Consider the following 24,585-nt stretch of genomic DNA (forward strand, 5'->3'; position numbering starts at 1 on the left):
GTGCCTGACTCAAGCCTAAACAAAGACCCGGTGCACTGACCAAGTATGCTCACTGTCGACCTCTGTGCCAGTGCTATTAGTATCTGGCCTTTTTCCTTCTCTTCCCAGGCACAACGGCAGATTACCCTCTCCAGCCTCCTTCCGGTTATGTGAAGCTGTGTGACTGATCGTTGGCCAACAAGACAGGTCACAGAGTGATGAGCACCAGTTTAGACAGAGACACTAAAGCCTCCCATGCGATCTGCCAGCTCTCCCTCTTCCCTGGATGCCTAGACAGATGCAGTGGGTTGAATGCATGATTCCAAGTCCCCAGGGTACAGCAGAGTCACTTGGTGTGAGAAAACTCAGTCCCTAAGATTGCGTGGGGCAGAGTCCCCCACCCTGGACCTCCTCCCCACATACAACCGACATCAGACTTGACTTAAGAAATAAACCTCTGTTGAGTGAAGCCACTGAGGTTCTGGGGGTGTCTGTCACAGCAGCTAGTATTAGTTACCCTGACTAAGGCCTAGCACATACCGAACCCACTGCCGCTGAGTCAATTCCGACTTCTAGTGACCCTGTAGGACAGAGTAGAACTGCTCCATAGGGTTTCTAAGTAGCGACTGGTAGATTTGAATTGGCAACCTTTTGCTTAGCAGCCAAGCTCTTAACCACCATGCCACCAGGACTCATACCAGGCACTCAATAAATAGCAATTTCACTAATAAATCATTAATGAAAATTACAACCACCAGTTAATACTTGCTGCACACTGCCTCTGGACGAGGTAGCCCAGTCCACGGTGGCAGGGAGATTACCTCTCAGCTCCCGAAAATGGGAAGAGAATTGGGAAGTAAAAACTTCGCTTTAGTAAACAGCCAGCCAGACAAATCTCTTGCCCCATCTCTAACTCCAGCTCAGGGTGTACGCAGGGTGGATTTTTTTTTTTCCTTATGAAAAAAGCTTTTCTTTTACTTGGTTTTGCAAAGCAGGAGGCTAAAGACAAGGGACTCAGAGAGCAGGTTCGTAAAACCAGAGCTCCTGATGCAGCAGGTGCTTCTCAGATACCTTGTCACCCAACTCAGCCCTCCAATATAGCCACTTTTTTTGACAAGTGTGATCATTTCCACAACAGGACCATTCACAACCACTCCATTTATTCAAAGGCTCCTCCAATGGGACCTCCACTTCACGGCTGCAAGGATCTCTCTGCTGGTGATAGCTCTTCTGTGGTTGTAGAAGGACAGTCTAACCACCTCGAGGCTCACCCATTCCAGTTGCCAGTCATTCACAGAGCCCAGTACTTCCAAGGCCCAGCAGCACCCACTGAAGTTTGATGGGTTCACACATCTCCTGCCCCTCTCCCAAACCCGTACCCCCTGGGGTGGCCTGGACCTCACCAGCCCAGACACACTCTATGATGTAAGCCAGCCTTAAAGTTAAGAAAGCAGATTCTTTAAGATGGCCCTAGAACTGATGATCCAACCAAGAAAGAAAAGGCCGCCCACTTTCCACCACTGGGTGCCCAAGATCAGCCTCAGTTCCACAGGTCCCTGCAGCCAGCTGGAAATTGAGGTTCCCAGGCTCCATCCAAATCTGGCCTCTACCCAGTGGAGGCCTTGGGACTCAAGGGGTTCCAGGGCCACTAATCCTTGAAGTCTAGCAATTAGAGAACGACAATAGCATGGGTGCAAGCTTCATGGCTTGGGCGCAAACTGGGAGGGTGGGGGTGCACAGGTTACTGGGTGCTGGCTTGTGCAGCTGCCGATAATGCAAACTGAATGGATGAGAGCTGTAACAACTGAGGTGACGGGGTGGGAAACAGGCACCAGGCAAGGCCAACATGGGAATAGGTGCAGGGCCATGGGGACAAGGTTGACCAACAAGGTGAAAGTGCCACTCCAGAGGGCAGGCAGCTTTGGCCTGTATGCAGGTCAGGGCAGCCACCGTCCACACAGCCCACAGTCTGTTCCCAAGGAGGTCAGGGCAGTCACCTTCCACACAGCCTACAGTCCGCTCCCAAGGAGATCAGGGCAGCCACCGTCCACACAGCCACAGTCCACCCCGAGCAAGTCAGCACAGCTACTGTCCACACAGCCACAGTCTGCTCCCAAGGAGGTCAGGGCAGCCACCGTCCACACAGCCCACAGTCTGCTCCCAAGGAGGTCAGGGCAGCCACCGTCCACACAGCCCACAGTCTGCTCCCAAGGAGGTCAGGGCAGCCACCGTCCACACAGCCCACAGTCTGCTCCCAAGGAGGTCAGGGCAGCCACCGTCCACACAGCCCACAGTCTGCTCCCAAGGAGGTCAGGGCAGCCACCGTCCACACAGCCCACAGTCTGCTCCCAAGGAGGTCAGGGCAGCCACCGTCCACACAGCCCACAGTCTGCTCCCAAGGAGGTCAGGGCAGCCACTGTCCACACAGCCTACAGTCTGCTCCCAAGGAGGTCAGGGCAGCCACTGTCCACACAGCCACAGTCCACTCTCGAGCAAGTCATCACAGCCACTGTCCACGCAGCTACAATCTGTTCCTAATCACCCGCTTGGGTTGGCCACCGAAACCCTTGACACGGGCAAGGACCATGAACGTCTGAATTCTGGCTATTTCAGAACAATAGCCAGTGGTGTCAGAAACCTGCTCAGACTTACATCTCAACAAACAGATGAATGACTGAGAGTTTGCCTCTACAGGGCAGTTCAGGTACTGAAGAGCCACGAATCACATTTTCATGCAAAGAAAATAGCAGAATGGTCGTGTACAGAGAAACCCTGGTGGTGTAGTGGTTAAGTGCTATGGGTGCTAACCAAAGGGTCGGCAGTTCGAATCCGCCAGGTGCTCCTTGGAAACCATGGGGCAGCTCTACTCTGTCCTATAGGGTCGCTATGAGTTGGAATCAACTGGATGGCAATGGGTTTGGTTTTGGGGGTTTTTTTGGTACAGAAAAATAAGTTATTGGGGAGAGGAAAACACTAAAACTCATTCTTCTTTCAAAGAGACAAACGGAAAACCCGCAAGAGGGTTAAAGAATGTTCAACAGTGGAGAAAACGGTCATCTGATGTGAAGCGGAGAGAGCACACGGGGGTGGGGTGGGCCACTGAAAGCGGACAGGGGCACAATCTGGAAGGCAGGGCTGGAGGAGAGAGACTCAGCTGGAACAGGGCAGTAAGGGTGGCGTATTTTATTTTAACCTGTCCACCTCTGGGGCTTCTTCACCCCTTGGATGCTCCACCCCTGGCACACCCCTCCCCCACATTAAAACGCAGAAGAACTGTGGAAGCTGCAGGTGTCTTTTTTTTTCAAACAAAGCCCGACCCCTAGGAAAGATCTTGAAGAACCCTGGTGGTGCAGTGGTTAAGCGCTGGGGCTGCCAACAAGAAAGGTCAGCAGTTCAAACCCACCAGCTAGCTGCTCTGCGAGAGAAGGATGTGGTAGTCTGCTTGCTGTGGAAACCCTAGGGGGCAGGGTCCTGTCTTAAAGGACTGCTGTGAGTCGCAATCAACTCAACGGCAATGGATGTTTTGTTTTGTTTTAGGAAAGATCTTAGTCTTGTAAACAAAGTCAAATTTGCCCCTTTGCCATAAAAAGTAAAGAATGCGGCCTGCCTCCAAGGCTCTCAGGTACTAATTCAGGTGGGAAAAGCCAGCTGCCCCAGTACAGGAACAGAGACAAGGCTAAATCACAGAGGGGTCTAAGGAGACGGCACGGGAAGGCCTTAGTAGGGCCTTTCCTGTGCTCTGGCCCCACGCCGACTAGGCCCCGCACACTGGACCAGAGGGCTCTTGAGGCTTGCCCTTCTGCATCCTGGACCCTTGGGTCAGCCCTCAGAACCTCATGGCTGAGCTCATGAGTCCAACGACATGCTCAGTCAGGTACTGCCAGTTCAAACTGCTCTTCCTCTGTGAGCGCTGTGCAGTGAGCTACATAGCTTCTGTCAGCCTCAGTCTCACAATCTAAAACAGGAATAAATCAAAAAAAAGCAAACCCAGAGCTGTTGAGTCAATTCCAACTCATAGCAACCCTACAGGACAGAGGAGAACTGCCCCATAGTTTCCAAGGAGCACCTGGCGGATTCGAACTGCTGACCCTTTGGTTAGCAGCCGTAGCACTTAACCACTACACCTCCAGGGTTTCCAAAACAGGAATACCACCACCTAACTCACCTGGGTGTGTTGAGGATTAAGCACAACAAACGTAGAAAAAATTACATAAAAAAATGTGCCCCTGGGGCTGTCAGCAATGCTGGTTCCTCTTCTTTCCTCTGGCTTTTCCAAATACTCCCTGCTCTAGGGCCCCACGATGCCATTTGTGAGACTGGAAGGCCCCTTCCCCCACCTAAGTAAGTCTATTTCAATTTTTACCCAACTTCCTAGGCTTCTCTAAAACCCCACCCATATAGCCTTCTCTAACTCCCTGTAAAAACGGCTTGGGGGCAGTGTCTGATCTACTCCAACCCCACAAGGGGGAAGGAGTACCAAGGTCAACGGCCCAAGGCTGATTCCTGTGAGGTAGAGGTCAGACACACTTCCTCTCTTGGCCATCTCTACCATCTCTGACACCCTCTGTCTCTCCACAGCACTCTCTACTGGGTTCCATAATTCCTGCAATGGCCACACAGAACTCACAGACCATACTCACAATTATGGAGTTTACTGGGGAAGTAACAGTTACAATTCAAGCTCAAGAACACTCAGGATACAGTCTTCCATCAGGACAGCCCCTTCCCCAGCTGCGCTTGCAGGCACACCTCCCCCGGCCCTCAGTCTCTGCCCAAATGTACTCAGCTTTCTCTCTTTGTTGGCCAGGAAGCCCACCATGCAGTCTACTGCCTCTGGGTCTCTGCTGCTGCTGTTCTCTCCTTCCTTGGTGGAGGTGGGGTCCTCCTCTCTGCTCTGGAATTGGCTCTCTTTTAAGACAAAACTGACCAATCCCCTGGGTAGGCCACAATGACCCTCTCACACAATCACGTGGGTGTAGTTACAAGCCTATGGCTAGAAAGGCCACACACAAACGTAATGAATCACACCGCACTCCTCCACCCAGAATTCTTCACCAAGGTCCATGGCACTTCACTTCTGCCTCGGTTTATAGTGACCTAGTTTTCTACACCAAAAATTAGGCTGAATGGTTGCTGGGAAGGAATACGTGACGTGAGGACAATTTCTGGAGGCAATGGCTTCATAGGGGACGCCCGGGCACTAGCCTCAGACCTGGTCAGCCACCCAGAAGCTGTATAACCTTTTCCACAAGGTAACTTCTCTGTACCTCCATTTCCTCACCTGTAAAATGAGCACACAACTACTACTAGAAGGCATCGATGGCCACCAATCAGGAGAATGGGGTAGGAGACCCCACTCCCAGCCTCTCCAGGGAAGAGAGGTATCTGCCCTGTCCATAAGGCTAGGTAGCCATTAACACTATGTCCTGAGAACGCAAAAAAAAACAAAAACAATAAAATGAAAAAAAAAACCACTGCCTTCGAGTTGATTCTGACTCATGGCAATCCCATGTATGTCCGAGTAGAACTGTGCTCCCATAAGGTTTCCAGTGGCTGATTGTTTGGAAGCAGCATTACCAGGTCTTTCTTCCAAGGTAGCTCTGGGTGGACCTGAACAGCCAACCTTTCGGTTAGCAGCAGCCAAGCGCGTGAATCACTGGCCCCCTCTTCTGCGAGGGCAGCCCCAGGCTATCCCTGTGCTGGAAAAAGCCTGCAAGCAGGCCTGCTTCCTCCTCCCCTTGAAGCCAGGTCCAGCTCTTTCCCAATTCCTGCTCCCTGTGCCTGCACACAAGTACGCTCCTTGTACCTGCACAGGCCGCAGGTCTGGGAGGGAGAGCTCAGAGCCAGGAAAACTCCAGCTCAGAGAATGCCTGCACACGCGTACGCTGCAAAGCATCAGTTCATCGCTGCCAGTCTCCGAGAGCAGGAAAATGACGTGCCTTAGGAAAACAAGCACGAGGAAACAAGACCTGTGCTGGCCGCGGGTAGACACAAAGGGGGCAACCTGGCTGGCTCGGAGCAGGAGGCATTCAATCTTTTACCTCCTACTTCCCATCCCCTGAGCCCTGCTCCCAGCCAGTAACACGGAGCAGGTAGCAAGGGCAATGAGTTAACTCAATGTAATTAAGTCCCATGCTCCGTGAGTTAGTTAATGAACGTGGTAACTGATATGATACAACGCCTTAACCCCTAAACAAAGGCACATCTCCAGAATCCAACAGAGGGAGTCAGTCATCTTGAGTAGGCTTGTGGATATCCCCCTAAACAGTAAGGTGTGTGTGTCGGGTAGGGTCCCCCAGAGCAGGGCAAGCCCAGATGTTCAGGCCTCCTCTTCCTGCATCTCTGCACTGATGCCCAGCTGTTTCAGCTTTCTTCCTCCCCTCCCCTCCTCGGTTCTCCCACCTCCGTCAGCAGCAGCTTCATCCTTCCACTTGCTCCTGCCGAGAAACAAAATCAGCGCAGGCCTCTTGACTGCTGTTTCTCCCAAACTCCACAGCCCACGTCCAGTTCACTGGCAATCCTTTGGCTCTGTCTTCCCCACAGATCCAGACTTCAGCCCATCTCAGCATCCCACCCCACTTCCCCAACTTCTGATGGGTGTCCCTCCCCAGCCCCCTACAGGCCACCTCCATGGTACAGCAGCAAAGCCCACCACCCCTTCCGACAGCGTCTTCACCCAGCTACAACCCCGGCCATTGAGGAACCCTCCCTGCCCCGTGTGGCCTCTACACGGCCGCCTCGGTGACCTGCTCTTCCTCCCATGCAGCTCCCGCTTCCTTTATGTCCCTCCTAAATCTCAGCTCTGTGGGAAGCTGTCCAGGACAGCCTGGTTTACAACTCACTCTCCTCCCTGCTGTCACCTGCAACCGCCAACCTTCAGGGGACGGGGCGTTCTGTGGGAACTAATTTGAAGATAAGCCTCCCTGAAAAAAATGCTTTGAAATGCTTGCACGGGTGACACAGGTGCCAGACCCTGGGGGTGGGTGCTCAAAATCTGGGAGACGAGAGAGGCGTGTTCATAATAAGCCATCGCCATGTGGGGCAAGTGCCAGGAGCAGCTGTGGGTTGGGGGAGGGGGTCCTCAGGCCGCCTCGCCTATAACTCGCCCTCATGCACCTCACATTCCAACCACTTTTTCTTAAACACATATACTTTCTTGCTTCCACCTCATGCTATTTCTTCTCCATAAACTGATAAGCTCTTCGACGAACAGCTGAGGGCCTGTTATACACCAGGACCTGGAGGTACAAAGAGGACCATGAAGGCCTGCTCAGGAAACGCATCACAGGAAACTGAACGAAAACATGAATGGCGGGCAGTCTGAGGGCCACAATGGTGTGGGCTAGGCCTCTTCTGGAACCCTTGGGTGAAGGGCTGGTGCTCTCCCCTTGCCTGTAAGGGGTGTCTGGGTGCTAGAACCAGGGATGCTGGGGACATTTCATGGAGTGAATCAACCCAGTGTTCCTATTATTACTCCTCTTACTCCAAGCACCAGACTTCACCTAACTTAACTATCACATAAATTTCCCAGAATGCCATAGCAAAAAGATAATAAAGACACTGTTTCGGGCAATCCAGTCAATTACAAGAGCTGCCCATGTAGTGCTTGAGACAAGGAACACCAGTGTTAACGCCATTCTTCTCACTCCCAGAACTGTCATGCACTTTGACAAAAGTCTCAGTTCTTATCTCCATTGTCAACTCGGCCACTTGAAGCCCCCACATAATTAACTGAAAGCCCACCTGTATACTGGCCAGGAAGGCCTGCCAGGAAGATGCTGCCCTTAAAAGCGCCACAGAAATCTCCAGATAGGTGTGTAATGGAACTGAAGAAACCATCCAAAAAAAAAAAAAACGCAAAACCAAGCCCACTGATGTGGGGTCGATTCGAACTCATAGCGACCCTATAGGACACAGTAGAACTGCCCGAGTTTCCAAGGAGCACCTGGTGGATTTGAATTGGCGACCTTTTTGGTTAGCAGACGTAGCTCTTAACCACTACTGCCACCAGGGTTTCCAAGGAAACCATCCAGTATTTATCAGTTCCCACTGACAATGAAAACTGCAGTTCCATGAAGACCAAGTGCTGAAAGGATGAAGAAAATTGCTTCCCTGTGACCTGTTCACGGTTGGCCTACCTGGCAGGGATCAAGTGAAAGAAGGTATCATCACAGACCCAGGCGCCCTTCCTCCTTCACCCCGAGGGCACCCACTTAAAGCTTGGCTCCAGATAAGGCTTAGCAGAAAACCACTCTTGCTCCTCCACAGTGGGGTGGTAGTGGTGGTGCTGGTGGCGTTAGGTGAGGTACCGTCAGTTCTGACTCACAGGGACTCTACGTACAACAGAAGGAAACACTGCCTGGTCCTGCACCACCCTCACAATCACTGCTATGTTTGAGCCCACTGTTGCAGCTCTTGTGTCAACCCATCTTGAGAGCCTTCCTCTCTTCAATGACCCTCTGCTCTACCAAGTGTGATGTCCTCCAGACATCACATGTCCAGAGTCTCGCCATCCTGACTTCTAAGGAGCATTCTGCCTGTACTTTTTCCAAGACAGGTTTGTTCTTCCTTCTCGCAGTCCACGGTATATTCAATATTCTCTGCCAACACCATAATTCAAAGGCATCAGTTCTTCTTCAGTCTTCCTATTCACTGTCCAGCTTTCACATGCACATGAGGCAACTGAAAATACCATGGCTTAGGTCAGGTGCACCTTAGTCCTCAAAGCAACACCTCTGTTTTTCAACACTTTAAAGAGGTCTTTTGCAGCAGATGGGCTCAATACAATATGTCATTTGATTTCTTCACTGCTGAATGCATGGGCATTGATTGTGGATCCAAGTAAAATGATATCCTTGACGTCAGCATTTTCTCTGTTTATCATGATGTTGCTTATAGGGTCGCTGTGAGTCAGACTTGATGGCAACAGGTTTGGTTTGATTTGGTTTTGCTTATTGGTCAGGTTGTGAGGATTTCTGTTTTATGCTGAGGTATGATCAATGCTGAAGCCTGTAGTCTTTGTCAGTAAGGGCCTTAAATTCCAACAACAGGCTGGGTGTGCCCCATCACTGCCTAAGTCTGTTCTTTTCTGTTTTCTTCTTCCAACCAAACCAAAAGCTGTAATGTCTGGCCTAGCACTTGCTTCTCCCTCCGCCACCACCCAGGGCTGGCTCCTCCAGCCACCAGGCCAGACAGTGCCCCAAGCTCCACTTCTCTCCTCCCCTGTTTTGAGGCAGGTCTGTCCTTTCAACCAAGGTGTGGCCACACCTGCTCAAGGCTCCTCAGAACTGCTGTGCAGGGAGCCATGGCCCAGACCTCAGCTATGGCAACTTCACCCTGCCTGCTCTGACACTTTTTCATTCACTCTATCCCTCCACTCCTTGGGGGTTCAGTGATGAGGCTGTCACAATGAACACAGCAGGTTCTAGGTGCTCCTACAATCCTGGCCAAAACACCATACATAACAGCCAAGACACTCGTAAGGCAGGTTGCAGAAACCCAACTCAAATGAGCTTAAGCAGAAAGGCAAGTATATTATAAAAACTCTGGGCTGACTTATAAAATGTAAGCAGGAATATGACCGAGCTGGCCCAGGGACTCCCGTGATGGCAGCAGAGACAACTCTCAGCTCCTCCCTACTTATCCACTTCATCCTCCCTGCTTTCTGCAACTCAACCAGTCCCCATGGTGGGACACGTGGAAGCCAACAGTCCCCAAACTTTATATCCACTAGTTCTAGCCACCGATGAGGCCAAAAGAGCGAATTCTCTCCAAGTCTTCCCTCCAGCTCTCTCTAGAGAAGGGACTCCAAGTGCTCAGCTCAGGTCAGGGGCCACCTCTGGCAGGAGGCTGAAGTCACATTGTAATGTAACATGGCTGCCCCCCACACTGGCCATGAGCTTGGGTCGGGGAGAGCTCCTACAAAGGAAGGAGGAGGGGACAGAAGGCTGGACAGAATCATTTCAATTCTTCATAACTTTTAGTAGCCAATGGTGATGCTCCTACAGTGGGCGTTTCTTAAGCTTTAAAGAGAAAAGTCAAAGAACTCCCAATGTTGAATAAGTAATGTTTATACTATTTAAATGTATGCAAACATAAATCTCCTTTTGCTTAGAGCTCTTTAACTACTATAAAACTAAAAGAGAGCTATTGATTGACAGCAAACAGAACCCCCAACATGAATGAACTCAGATTTACATTAATTTAATGTGACGGATAGGGCCGTTTCACAGGAACAATCACAGGAGCATAACAACACTGACTGACTTCAGAAGGTCTCTGTTATGGATTGACCTGTGTCCTCCAAAAATATGTGTCAACTCGGCTAGGCCATGATTCCCAGTATTGTGTGGCTGTCTTCCATTTTGTGATCTGATAATCCTATATGTTGGAAATCCTAACCTCTATAGGGTCACTATGAGTTGGAATTCCCTTGAAGGCAATGGGTATGTATATATGTATGATGTTAATGAGGGAGGATTAGAGACTTATGTTAATGACTCAGGACACAATCTAGAAGATTAGGTTCTATCTTGAGTCAACCTCCTTTGAGATATAACAGGGAGAATCCAGCAGAGTGGAAACGGACCTCATACCACCAAGAAGAGCCGGGAGCAGAGTACATCCTTTGGACACAGGTCCCTGTGCTGAGAAGCTCCTAGACCAGAGAAAGATTGATGACAAGGACCTTCCGCCAGAGCCAACAGAGAAATCCTTCCCCTAGAGCTGCCATCCTGAATTCAGACTTCTAGCCTCCTAAACTGTGAGAGAATAAATTTCTTTTTGTTAAAGCCATTCACTTGTGGTATTTCTGTATAGCAGCACTAGATAACTAAGACACTTTCCCTCCATACCTTCCACTCCAACCCTAAGGCCAGAAATGGCCACTTTAGGGTCCACCTAGAGGCTGCCTGCTCAAAACAAGACTGGCCAGCAGTCACAATTCCCAAGATAGGTGAGTTGTCCAGTAGGGCAGAGGACCAGGGAATGCCTACTCCTCCCAGGACTGTGAACAAGGGGTTGAGGGATCCCAAATGGGCAGAATATTCCAACATGTTGTTTTTTTCCTTTAAGTGAAATCAGGGGAACTACAGAAAAACAAGCAAAATATGGCTTTATGTCTTGCTGTGTAAAAATGCCAGAATGAAAACGCGGCTGCCTTTCCTGAGTCCGTCTGCAGAGGAGTGCTCGCACTGCAGGCCATGGTTGGTGGCAAACTCAAGATGGTGCCCGAGTCATCAACTTACATGGTTTCCTTTTTTGAGGAGCAGCCATCTATTATTCCTATCCATCATTCTTCCCTTCAGTCTTTTTATAGCATTATGCTTCTCCAGGACTTATCAATATCTGCTGCTGATTCGTGTAAAGGATCAAGTTTCTCACGGCGTTCCAACTCATGGCAGAGGACTAAGAGGGGAGGCCAAGAACTTCCAAGCACAAGATGGCATCTGACCACTCACTGACCTCATTTGGTCTCCGTGGAGAGACACACCTAATTTAGAGATCTCTTTAGGTAGCAATGTCACTGGGGAAGAAGCGTGAGCGTAAGCCACAACAACAAAGTCTGCAAACAGCCTCCACATCCCTTGTCTCACTTGGTCCTCACGCCTTCACTCTTGGGATGTCAGGGGTGACGATGCTCACCTGACAGACCAGGAACCAGACTCACAACAGTAGAGGAGCTTCCCCAGGTCACGCAGCCACGGAGGTAAGTCAGGACCACCCAACAGACCCTACTTAGTCCAGTGCTCTTTCTGATATGCAAAACAGCATGCAGGGCACATTAATTCAAGCTACTACATGCTGCGTTTTTTGGGTTACATGCTATTGGAGCCCTGGTGGTGCAGTGGTTAAGAGCTATGGTGAGCTACCATAAGGTCAGCTGTTCAAATCCACCAGCTGCTCTTTGGAAACCTATGGTTTCTACTCTTTCCTATAGGATCACTATGAGTCGGAATCAACTTGATGGCAACGAGTTTTAGTTTACACGCTATTAAAAGGCCCTATCTTTTCCACTTGTAGAGTTCTTCTTTTTTTTTTAAAGTACTTTTACATGTATTGTTTTACTTGCACAACGTTTATCAGAATATTATTTTCTTCCCCAGTTTTCAGGGTCTCCTTAAAGATAACAGTTCAGATTCAAGGACACTCTAAACAGTGTTTCCCTCTCTGACACCATCTGTATTCTTTAAAGGCATTCCCTTAAGGTTTCTCAGTCTTTGATCCAATCTCCAGCTCTCACGTTAAGCAGCACCAGGCACCAGAGGGGAAATGGTCTTCCTAGAGATGGCAAAGAGCAAACTTTAGGATGAGAACAGCTTTTTTTTTCTTGTATCATTCAAGCATTACTTCCTTTTCCTATGCTGAAACTAAGCTCCTTGCAAAAATATTGTGAACCTTTTTGTCTGAAATGTTTTAACATAAGTTTTAGAAACACATAACAACTTGTGAACAGGATAAACAGACAAATCTTCAGCAGTAACCCAACCAATACTAATGTAAAAACAGATAATAACCTTCTGTTTCCCTGACGGTGAAGACGGAGTTTATGTTAATACGGTAGTGCAGAAGCAGTGTACTTCAATGGGAAGTGCCCTGCACCCGGAATCAGCAAGTTATGACTCAAGACTGGGTTTCCGTGGCGACATGCTGCCTCTCAGCAGGCAGAGGTTCCTCTGTGCCCTTTGCAGGACTGCTGTTTTACTGTAATTTCCTTCTCCTTACTGTTCCCAACAGTTTTTATTCACTCACTGTAGAATGCCCTGGTCTGTAAGCAAGGCATGTACTAAGGTGTCTAAGGGTCACCGTGCTGTCCCCAACACTATGTCACTGTTGACTTCTGCGGCACACACACCACAATTCAAAATAAGGCATGCACCCTCTTCTTTCAACCACCCCCCCTTCCCCGCCCCGCACATCCTCTTTCAGGTTTCCCAAGGGAAGCACCACAGAGAAGGTGAACCAGCTCACCACCCGGAGGCAGTGGCCGGCCTCATAAAAACGGCAGTCCTGACATGGCGAAACAAAACACGTTGATCAAGGCTGTGAGACACTGCAGCTTCAAGGGCTGCCAGGTATGTCTTGCCAAACGTAGAAGCCAAGTACACTCTTGGAAGGGGGAGTGGGCATCCCCACCACTCCCGGGGGGTTTGGCCAGATCTGGGCTCGAGGCTGCCTGAGCCTTTTTGGACTGGGAAGGAACATGTTCTGGTTATGCCAAGATTCAGTGACCAACCGTGAAGCCAGGCTTTGGTTTTATTTAGTAGAAAGCAAACTATCAGTGGGGCACTTTAATATCCAGGCAACTTTCAAAACTCCCTGTGATGGCACTTTGGGAAAACAAGGGCAAGATCCCACTCCTACAGGTAGGTGTCTGATAAGATGGACTTCTGTTTACTTCAGTACTGGCATGTGTGGTGCTGGTATCCCACTGGGCAGAAATATAAACCTAGCCAAGCCCTGGGCAGTCCAGCCCCTCTGTCTTGCTCCTGCTTAACCTCTCACCATCCTCACTCCAGCATAGCCAGCAGGATGGCACGTGGGCCTGAAGAGTATGTGGAGGTTCACTCCACACACCAGGACACACAGCCATCTGTTTCCGTGTGAACACTGCTTCCAGAACGTTCCATAGGCTTCAGATGACCAGATTTGGGTGGGCTCTGTTTATTTTTATACTCACTAGGAAAGCCTGTTTTCAAATTCAAAAGTATCAAAGTGGGCTTCATGAGAGAACATAAAATTTCCTGAGCAGCAACAAAATTCCATAAAGGGCTATAAAATGCTAAGCGACAACCAAAGATCAATGACATACGAGGAAGACAAAGCTATTTAAGGAACAAGGCTCTAACTCAGGAGACTGAGGATCTGCCCAGGGCCTCCAAGCAGGCAGCATCCAACCAAGTCTGTTTTTAGCTTCCTCACGAACAAACCGACATCAGGGAGAAATGTCTCGGTCCTTTACGTACCGTGGAAACAAAGTGGGTCACATATTATGCAGGCTTCACTATATGTAGATCCCCGGTAAGGTGGTATGTTGTCTGGTTACTTTAGCTGCAACCAAGAAATATTGTTTTAACCCATCGTTGTGAGGTGGAACAAGTGCTCCATGTTCTCATTGCAAACACCAAAACCAAACTCACTGCTGTCAAGTCAGTTCCGACTCATAGCAACCCCACAGGGTTTCCAAGGCTGTAAATCTCTACAGAAGCAGACTGCCATATCTTTCTCCCACAGAACCACTGGTGGTTTTGAACCGCCAACCTTTTAGTTAGCAGTTGATCACTTTAACCACTGCGCCACCAGGGCTCCTTCAGCTATATGATAGAGTTACTGAAAAGTCAATCAGGGAACCTTAGGCAACACAGAGATAAGCAGACATTCCTGATTTTTATATAAGATCTCTGGAATGAGGGGTCTATAACTTCAGCTACTCAGCTTTGCCCTTTGGTTGTTTGGTTGTTTTTTTGTTTTGTTTTTGTTTCTTATTCTCTCAAAAGATGTGACTTGGATAGGATGGAGACAGAAAAATCAGCACTTTGGCTAACACCTGGTAGGCTAACCCAGCAAGACAGAGCACTTTCTTTTTCATATTTCATCTGTGTATCCAGGCAAGGAGAAGACAGAGCCAAGAATGGAGAAGTAAGAATCCCTCCCCAGGTGCCCTTTCCAGTCAGCCTTTCCCAAGCCCTCCCTCCCAATGGGGCCTTGGTCAGAGCGGGTGGAGGTGGGGATGGTGGGTAGCGATGGTGGGCCAGGGAGGGGTCCACCAATCACTGTTTACCCCTCAAAAGGCAAACTCTTGAGTATCTGCCCACCCAGGGCAAGAAGGACACCCATCAGGAGCCTTTCAGGGCTCCCTCCCCTGGTAGATGGGCCAGCTCTTATCCCAAAGCACATGGTGGCAGGAATGATGAAAGAAAAGCAATTTTAAGAAGCACCGCAGGCAGTGACTCTGAAGCACACGAGTTTCCAGAGGCAGTGCTGCAAAGCTTCACCAGAGCTGTGGGTAGGTGGGCTGAACCAGGCAGAGAGAGATGCCAACTGATACTCAGCGCCCTCATGCTACACCATAACATCTTCTCTCTCCACATCTCCTGTGGGCGAAACCAGAGGCAAAGGACAGGGAGTAACTCTGAGGGTCTCTGCGGAGGGCTGGTGCTTCTGTCCCCTGCTGGCAAGCCTGGTGGCATGGCCTGAAACACTCCCCACAGGGCTGCCCACAAGAGCCTACAATCTGCAACCTTAGTCAGTCACTCACTGGTTCAGCAGGTACCGAGCCAGGCACTTCTACAGGGCACACGGGTAGGTCAGAAGTGGTCCCCGCCTTCAAGGACCCAACTGTTGACATGAAGCAAGACCTTCAAAAGAGGCAATACTAAGAAAAAATGAAACACATGCCCCATGCCGTGAGGGAGGGGAGGAAGAAGCCTTAAAGCTGGGGAAGGGCAATCCAGATGAGTGGGCGGGTCCGACTTCAAAAGCCAAAGGTGCATTTCAGGGACAAGCTTTCATTCAGGAGACAGTAAAGTCCAGTGTTCTAAGGGACATGGAGAACGGAGCTGGAGTGGGCTGGGAGAGGCAGGCCAGGGTCCCTTCTGGGGAGTGGTTCACACCAGGAGCCCTGGTGGCACAGTGGTTTAGAGCAAAGACTGCTGAGCAAAAGGTCTGCAGTTCGAATCTGCCAGCTGCTCCTTAGAAACCATATGGGGCAGTTCTACTCTGTCCAGTAGGGTCGCTATGAGTTGGGCTTGACTTGATGGCAACAGGTTGAGTTTGTGGTTTTCTGGGTTCACACCAGACCACAGAGTGTGGGTTGCAGCTTGTAGGCAATGAGGAACCACCACGGATCTTAACTGCTCAAATAAATCTGAAAAATCTTGGTTCTCTCTTGGAACTCTCCTATCGGGTTTTTGAAGACAAACCTCCTGCTCGCTTGGTCCAAATCAGCAAAGAACACTCCCAGTCTACACAGACAGCGATGAGCATCACTCTTCATCAGCAAAGATGGCACCCACCACAGACCAGGCAGGCAAGCATTTACAACCAAAACACGAAGGGCAACTCCTTTGCCCTAGCAGGTCTCCAGGACGTTCTGAAGGTTGGTATAGCTCAACTTGAAGTTGGGCCCTGCTCACCAGCTCTGAAAGAAGCACCTACTCAACTCTGCAAATATCAAATAAAACCCAACAACATCAAAGACAAAAGGAACCAAACCCACTTGGTAATTGAAGAGGCCAAGCAATTTCAGGCCTACTAGCCTGACATTCAGTGACAGATACCTTACACCAAGGCCATCTATAGCCTTCGAGCTCCGTCCCCCAGTGCAATGGTGACACTGCTCAAGAAAGTTCCTAGAACCATCTTCCCTTTCTTTCACTGTGGCCTTGCTCCAGAAAAGATTCCTAAACTGGTGGTTCTTTTGTTTCCAAAGAGAATAATAACGAGTTGGGATACCTGTATAATAAGAAAAATGTCAAGCAGTATTTCCGCCATTATTTCTTTTTCTCCAAAATCTGTAGCTGATTTCTGACAGGTAGAAAACACACGGAGAACACAGGCTCCCATGCTAAGTATCTCCCTGTCATATATCCTATACAAAATCACCGTCACCAAGAGCAGTGACAGCGAACGCTAATTAAAATCTCTGCTTGTGCTGTTGCTTTTTTTTTTTTTCTTTTTTACATTCTTGGCAGTTGGGAAATAAAGAGATCAGGGATCTTGTGCTTTCAACATTCATTTTTAGAATGTTTCCATCTCCTACTGGAACCAACTCGTGGAAGAACTGGACAACGGAAACCAGCACGTAGCTAACACACCCTCCAAGCCATCCCAAGCCCACAACCCCTCCTTAGGCACAGGGCCAGGACAGGGACACCATTGTCAGGTAGGCAGGTGTCCACCAGATGCAATGTTCTCACTCCTCTAGAACTCAGCCAGCCCAGGAGAACACAGGTGCCACCTAACACCACCAGGACTGTCATCCAGCCCCAAAAGTGGGGTTCAGTGAGGACCAGGCACTTGAGGGGCCAGATACATACCTATCAGGCAGGTAGGGACACACTTACATCATCCCAGAGTACGGCATGGGGTGGGCATGGGGAAGCTGATGTATGAAGACAGCTGAGGCCAGGTATCAGTCAGAGGCACTGGGCCAAAGACCAGAAAACTCAGCGATCGTAAACACAACACAGCTGAAAGTTCTCGCAACGCTCCTCAGTGAGGTAGTGCATTGGACACATCCACCAACCACCACGCGGGAGGCAGAGGAGTGTGATGGAAACACAGCTGACCTAGAGTCAGAACCCCTGGGCTCTCGGCCTGGTTTATTTTTTAATTCACCTCTTGGGTCTCAGGAAACCACAAACTTTGGGCACTTCAGTGTCTCCCTAGCCAGATGTGGCACCCTCCTAGATCTACTTACCATACTACAATGGCAGAGTGTATCAAAAACACCCAAAACCAAACCCGTTGCTGTCAAGTCAATTCTGACTCACAGCCACCCTACAGGACAGAGTAGAACTGCCCCATAGGGTCTCCAAGGAGCAGCTGGTGGATTCAAACTGCCACACTTTTGGTTAACAGCCTTAGCTCTTAACTACTGTGCCACCAGGGCTCCAAAGGGTTACAAATTATGTTTATTTTGTTTTGTCATTTGTTCCTCACAATCAAGCCTGCCCCAGCCACAGGGAAATTATTATTCCCTGTCTCAGTAAGAACATCAAGGTTCAGAGGAGAGGGGTGGACAAACAGCAAGGCTGGGACGGAGAGCAGGACTCTGATTTCTATCCCAACCATCTCAAAGAGCTAGCACAAATATTGAGTATTTCTGAAACTGCAGTCCCTAAGGGGGTCCTGATTTCTACCATGACCTTGTACAGTTATTCATTGATTCTTCTCTAAATATTGTTTTAACTTAAATTCACTACGCATGCCATTTTGAACTACTTAAGTATTTAAATACAGATATATATATATATACCACCACCCATTTGTCAATTTGTCATACTGTGGTGGCTTGCACGTTGCTTTGATGCCAGAAGCTAAGCAACCAGTATTTCAAATACCCCCAGGGTACCATAGTGGACAGGTTTCAGCGGAACTTCCGGACTAACACAGACTAGGAAGAAAGCCTGCCGATCTACTTCTGAAAATTAGTCAATGAAAACCCTGTGGGTCAAAACAGAACATGGTCTGACTCATTGCTTTGGACACATCATCAGGAGGGATCAACTGCTGGAGGAATACATCACGTTTGGTGAGGTGGAGGGCCAGTGAGGGTGAGGGAGACCCGCGGTGCTACGGATTGGCACGATAGCTGCACCAATGGACTCAAACGTGCCGGCGATCCTGAGGATGACACAGGAGTAGACAGTGTTTTGTTCTGTTGTATATAAAGTCACCATGAGTCAGAGGCGACTCGGTGGCTGCTATCTGCATACACATACATATGTATATATATGAACAAATTTAACTACTGAAACAGAAGGCTCCCATCCCTTCTGCTACACATACCCTTTAGAAGACATTAAAACGAGAGGGGCTGAGTGAGCCCTTCCCCGGGCCTGCAGCAGAGTGCTGGAGCACAGCCCCGACTCCACTGCAACCACCAACCTGCCTGACTCTGGGAAAGACTGTCTCCAACTCATGCGACCTGCCATAAAGTGATGGAGACAGTCACCCCACTGCAGAGGTTTGCTGGAGACCTTAATTAAGTGTACGTGAGGACCGCTCCTCAGAAACTCTATGGGGCAGTTCTACTCTGTCCTATAGGGTCACTATAAGTTGGAATTAACTCGATGGCAAGGAATTTGCTTTTTTGGAGTTTGAGGGCTTTGTAGACCACAAGTTACTAAGAAGGTTAAGCCTAGGTGACACTATACTGTGTTAGGAGCTCTGGTGGCGCAGTGGTTAAGACCTTGGCTGTTAACCAAAAGGTCTGCAGTTTGAATCCACCAGTCGCTCCTTGGAAACCCTCTGGGGCAATTCTACTCTGTCCTATAGGGTCACTATGAGTTGGAATCAACTCAACGGCAACAGGTTTTGGTTTGGCTCTTGGTGGTTTAGGAAAAAGGGGAAAGGTAAGTGGCTGCGACAATAGGCTCAAACACAGCACCGACTGTGAGGACAGCGCAGAACCAGGCAGAGTTCCATTCTGCTGAACACAAGGTCGGTGTGAGTCAGAACCAACTTGACGGCACCAAACAAGTCATAAGAAAGTCTACAAACATACCAGTAGTTAAGCCTTTTAAGGCATAAATTCTAGAGTTCTTGGAGCAACATTCTGAAAACCCTTAAAATTTCAAATACATTCAAACAAACACAGCACTCCACAGATCTTCAACAAAGCCAGGTAAGAGGATTAAACCATGTACTCAAGAAAAGGTTTCCACAGAGGAACTGTGTAAGGCAGCTCTAAAAATACTGGGTGGTTATCCACCACCACTGTTTCAGAGGGAAAAACAGGGAGGAAATAAAAATCCAACCCAAACCTGGCATTTCTGGGATGACTGCTGACACGCGATCCTGGCCCCATGGATGGTGGCACATGAACCCGATACCACCGCACCCCTCCGGCAAGTCAACACCGACGCTTTGATGGCTTCTGTTGCCAGAATAGTCATTAAAAAGATCTGAAGAAGGGCAGAGTGAAGACCATCTCCAAAATAGCCTTTTCATTTGTAATTATCTTTCAGGCTGGCACTTTTATAATACTGAGTAGGACTGCTTTCCCACTTCCTCGGGGGGCAGAACTTGGCAGTAACGCTGGTGGGCATCAAGAAAAAACAGATGCCACATTAGACGTGCCTTGCTGGTTACAGCTTGCATCCTCCCATCTACACGGCTCACTGAAGAAGTATCTGAGCTGGTGGGAAAGCAGGCTCCCCTCCCCTTCTGCTTGCAGAGGATGAAATACCCTGAGGCTGAGAGAAACGGAAGGCTCTCTCCGCCCCACCCCAACATCAGATCTGCTGAGGGTGGAGGAGGACTGTGGTCACTTTCCTGTCAGTCACTGCTCAGGGTGACCTTTCAACATCTGAAACCCAGGGTCAGAGAGGAAAAAGTGGCTGGTTCCGGGTCACAAAGCAGATAGCAGCAGAGCCGGGAAACCACAACCCCAGACTGTAAAGCCCCCAGGTTCTCCCTCTCTCCACAGCTGCTCTCTTTATCACCTCCAGGAGAGCTCTGACTAGAACATTTAAAATGTGCCTTTGAAAAAAGACGCAGAATAAAGTGGAACCGGCTGAGGGCTCTATCCAGAGAAGGCTAATCAAATTTACTTCCAAGTGGGATTAAAAAAAAAAGTCAAACTGCAATACTTAGCTTTTACCATTACAATAAAAACTTCTTGAAGGTGCCAAGGACACAGACTTCTTTGAAGTTACATAAAATCACCAAGCTTTCATATAAGGTCTTCTATTTGCAAAAAGAGAACGAGGATGTGGGTAATGTGAAGGGAAACAGTCTCTCCCTCCATGGCCAAATTTCACCAGATGACGTTTCTTTACAGGGGAGCCTTGTAAAGGAAGTACAGAGCAAAACAGTGCCCCATGCTGCAAAAATGTTCTTCATTCGTAACAACTTAAAAATAACGTCTGTCTACATAAAGAGATACGTGTACTCTTCCACGTATAAGAATTACTCTTTTCAACTCAGCACAACCTGAAGAATTTTAACACTTTCTGAAAGGCGGGTCTGCTAACAACACATTCTCTCAGGATTTTTTTTTTTTTCTTTCCATATCTGGCAATGTCTTATTTCACTTTCATTTTTTAAAGACAGTCTTGCTGGATATAACCTACTTAGTTGACAGTTATTTTTTTCTTTCAGGGCTTTAAATATGCCATCCCACTACCTTCTGATCCCCATTGTTTCTAATGAAAAGTCAGCTGTTAATCTTCCTGGGGCCCCCCCCAACCCCGTGATAAGTCACTTTTCTCTTGCTGCTTTCAGGATCTTCCCTTTGTCTTTGACTTTCAACGTTTTTACTAGGATATATTTGGGTGTGGTCTCTGCATTTATTCTATGTGAAGTCAGTGTGCTTCCTGCATGTGTAATGTTTTTCATCAAATTTGGGAAGTTTCCCGTCATTGTTTTTTTCCTCTCTCTAACTCTCTACACATACACACATATGGGGGGGTCCCCCCCCTTTTTCTGAAGCTTATTGTTATCGTTAGGTGTCATCAACAAGTTGGTTCCCACTCGTGACCCTGCGTACAACAGAATGAAACACTGTCCAGTCTTGCTTTTACTGCACATTTGTTATTAAGTGCATATGTGTAAGATGCACTGGAATTTAGCCTCTGCACTTAATATCATCCCATACTTCTCTGAGGCTCTGTTTGTTTTTCTTCATTCTTTTTTCCTCCCATCTTTTCTTCAGGTTACATAATCTCTATCACCCTATACTGAAGTTCACTAACTCTTCTGCAAAGTCTATGACTGTGGCCCCCTAGTGAATTTTCATGAGTTACTGTACTTTTCAACTTCATAATTTTGATTTGGCTTTTTTTTTCAATCATTTCTCTTTATTGATATTCTACATTTGATGAACTTTTTCATCATGCTTGTTTTTACTTCCTTAAGCATGATTTTCTCTGAATATGTTTATAACAGCTGCTTTGAAGTCTTTTTTAAATCCAGAGATTTTCCCAAGCAATTTCTGTTGCCTGATTCCCCCCCTTGACATAGTTTTCTATGAATTTGCATGTCTTCTAATTTTTTGTTGAAAACTGGATATTTTAGATAATGCAATGCAGCAACTCTGGGTACTCAGTCCCTTCCCCCTTTTCCAGAGCTTGTTATTGTTTCCTTATTTATTTTTTTCAGTGACTTAGCTGGACTAGTTTAGTCAAGTCTATTTTCCCCTGCGGTGTGCAGCATCTGATGGTGCTCCTCAGAGGACATGGCCTTGAGGATAAGCACATTCTCCCTGGTGTGTCGATGGTTTTAGCACAGCTTCCTTTGACTATCTTTCCGACTTCTCTGTTATCTCCCTCTCATTTACACCCACTGGTAGACTCCACTGCTTGTTTCTGACAATGCTCTGGGGCATAAATTGCTCCACAGCCTAATCCAATTAAGTCCAGGCCTCTTTGCAGGGACAGTATTTGAGGTCAGTGTTTGAGAGCTGTCATGACTTCAAGGGGACTCTTCTTAGCTGTCTCTTCCCCTTGTTTTGTCTGATAAGCTAGCTGGCCTAAGGTTTCTCCTATTGCTCTCATGGTGCTATCATCCTCCCACTAACACTTTTCCACCAAAATCTCCATTGTTTTTGAGAGCATCCTTAGGGTTCAACATCCACACTCTCTGTTATAAACTCAGTTCCTTTGGGGACAGCTTCAGGGCTCTCTGTTCTCGTGGTCTCTCTCCTCTTTGGCAAAGTCTCTGAGCCACTGCTCTACAGCTGGGGGTGGAGACAGTGGCCTGCTTCCCTCAGAGTAGCACCTCTGCGTTAAAAGCAGGGTCATGGAGGGTTGGTTACTTCACCTTGCCTCTCCTGGGATGAGACCTCCACCCTATTAGCAAATTGTTATGACAACCCCAGTAATCTCAGCCTGGGGTAGAGCCTCTCCCCCATGAGTGGGGCTGGCTGCATTCCCCTAGAATTTAGCCTCTGCAGCATGGAACTAGGAGCCCTGGTGGTGCAGTGGTTAAAAGGTTCAGCTGCTAATCAAAAGGTCAGTGGTTTGAATCCACCAGCTGCTCCACGGAGAAAGATGTAAAGATTGACAGTCTTGGAAACCCTATGGGGCAGTTCTACTCTGTATTGTAGAGTCACTATGAGTCAGAATCAACTCAACAGCAGTGGTTTGGTTTTTGATTTAACATGGAATGGGGGAGCGTTGATGAGAAATGCTGACAACATGCCTCTCCTGGGGAGATACCGAAGCCCTTGGTGAGAACCAGGAGGATAGGGAACCCCATCTTTTTGGCCATGCCCACTTGGAGAACAGTTACCATCATCCTGTGCTGGGCAGGGAGATGGAGGAAAAGGGAGAGAAGGAGCAGGTCTTGGCTCAAGTGGCACAAACTCTCACTGTTCTTACTGAAATCTAGTAGATTTTCTTGAGTAGATGTTTCACTTGCTGTATGCCCTTAGGACAATTCCCAGAGACTTTAACTGGTTGTTTTTTTGTTTGTTTTTTAGTAATTTTCACCACGTATCAGCTCACTGAACAGCAGTCCACAGAGCTCCTAATGCAACCATTCCGGAAGTAGATTACAGTAAGATTATTTTTAATTTTTAATAATCAACAAATTATTATACACAAGGTTCTTTCCAGTCTAATACTCCATGTTAGGAAAGCTGGCATTAACCAGCAGAATGTGAACTCTCTGCACTTCACCCCAGCAGGAACTAAGCCATGTCTTCAAAAATATATTATTTTTATTAAAAAATAACCGTCACCCAGACATATATCCTGACTAGCAAGTAATTTATAAAATGTGAGAAGGTTTCAACACGCATGAGAGAAGTGTGATCACAGATCATGAGGAGGTTAGAGTAAGCAGACCAGGCACACATGTCCTCCGTAAATAAATCTCCTTCAAGGAGCCCCTCTATACATAGGGGCCTCACTTCATTCTGGGCTACTCCACTGAGAAGGCCAAAATGGTTCCAATTAACATCCAAAAGAAGTATGGTACGTACCCCCACCCTAAACACAAGTTGGCTCAGGTAACCAGGTATGGGGGGAGGGGAGTCACTAGTACATTCCTGTAAGTCATCAGGTGCCACCCACTCCCCAAGGACAGTAGAAGGTGCTCTCAGAATCCAAACTAAGGAAGTGACTGGGAACGTGAACACACCAACCAACCACCTAAACCAGATGGGCGGTGAGCCAGGGGTACCTTGGGCTGAGGATCCAGGATCAGCCATTGTCCTAGAACTTCAGGGAAGAGACTGGAGACATGAGCTACAATACCAACTCTACCACAAAGGACTAGGTTAGACCCTGGAACCCTGCCAGCCTCAGACTCCTCATCCATAAACAGGGATCCTTATAATCAAAGTACAGAGTCCGTATTTAAAATGTGTTGTCGTTGTTAGTCACCACCCAGTCAGGTCTGACTCACGGCGACCTTATGTATAACCCACTGCCTTCAAGTCGATTCCGACTCATAGCAACCCTACAGGACAGAGTAGAATGGCCCCATAGGTTCCCAAGGAGTGGCTAGTGGATTCGAATTGCCAACCTCTTGGTTAGGAGCTGAGCTCTTAACCACTGAGCCACCAGGGCTCCTTAGGTATAACAGAAGGAAATAATGCCCAGTCCTGCTCCGCCTTCATGATCGTTGGTATGTTTGGACCCACTGTTACGGCTACTGTGTCAATCCATTTCCATGAGGACAAACTACAGCTGTTGTATCTCTGTAATTCTGAAATGGGGCTCTGGCTGAGCTGTTTCCTATAAGCATCCCTCTGGCTATCAAACCAATGCCAGAAGGTCCAAGGGTTAAACTTGCCTGTACAGGTGCCTGCCTGGACCTCCCCAGGGACACAACTGTCCTCACCTTCACAAACACACCACACCCGTCATCCCTGAAGGGTCTCCAGATTCCGGCCCACATATCCCTCTGAGGTCTCCTCCCAGCCAGCCGAGGAAG

General features: G+C 48.3%; 1 protein-coding gene across 10 annotated transcripts in view; it reads right to left on the reverse strand.

The window, feature by feature from the left end:
• The window catches only part of INPP4A (inositol polyphosphate-4-phosphatase type I A), a 156,226-nt gene that overhangs the window by 84,883 nt on the left and 46,758 nt on the right, over nucleotides 1-24,585 (reverse strand). For 3 of the 10 annotated variants that reach the window (XM_049857275.1, XM_049857274.1, XM_049857273.1), the window contains exon 1: nucleotides 19,467-24,464. The exons of 6 other annotated variants lie outside the window; for them this stretch is intronic. The gene's annotated coding sequence lies outside the window, so the exon portion shown is untranslated. Of the gene's footprint in view, nucleotides 1-19,466; nucleotides 24,466-24,585 lie in introns of those variants that run through there. One more of the 10 variants, XM_049857266.1, reaches the window with a different exon arrangement.

This window comes from Elephas maximus, chromosome 17 (genome assembly GCF_024166365.1).
Source record: "Elephas maximus indicus isolate mEleMax1 chromosome 17, mEleMax1 primary haplotype, whole genome shotgun sequence".
Taxonomy (NCBI): Eukaryota; Metazoa; Chordata; class Mammalia; order Proboscidea; family Elephantidae; genus Elephas; species Elephas maximus.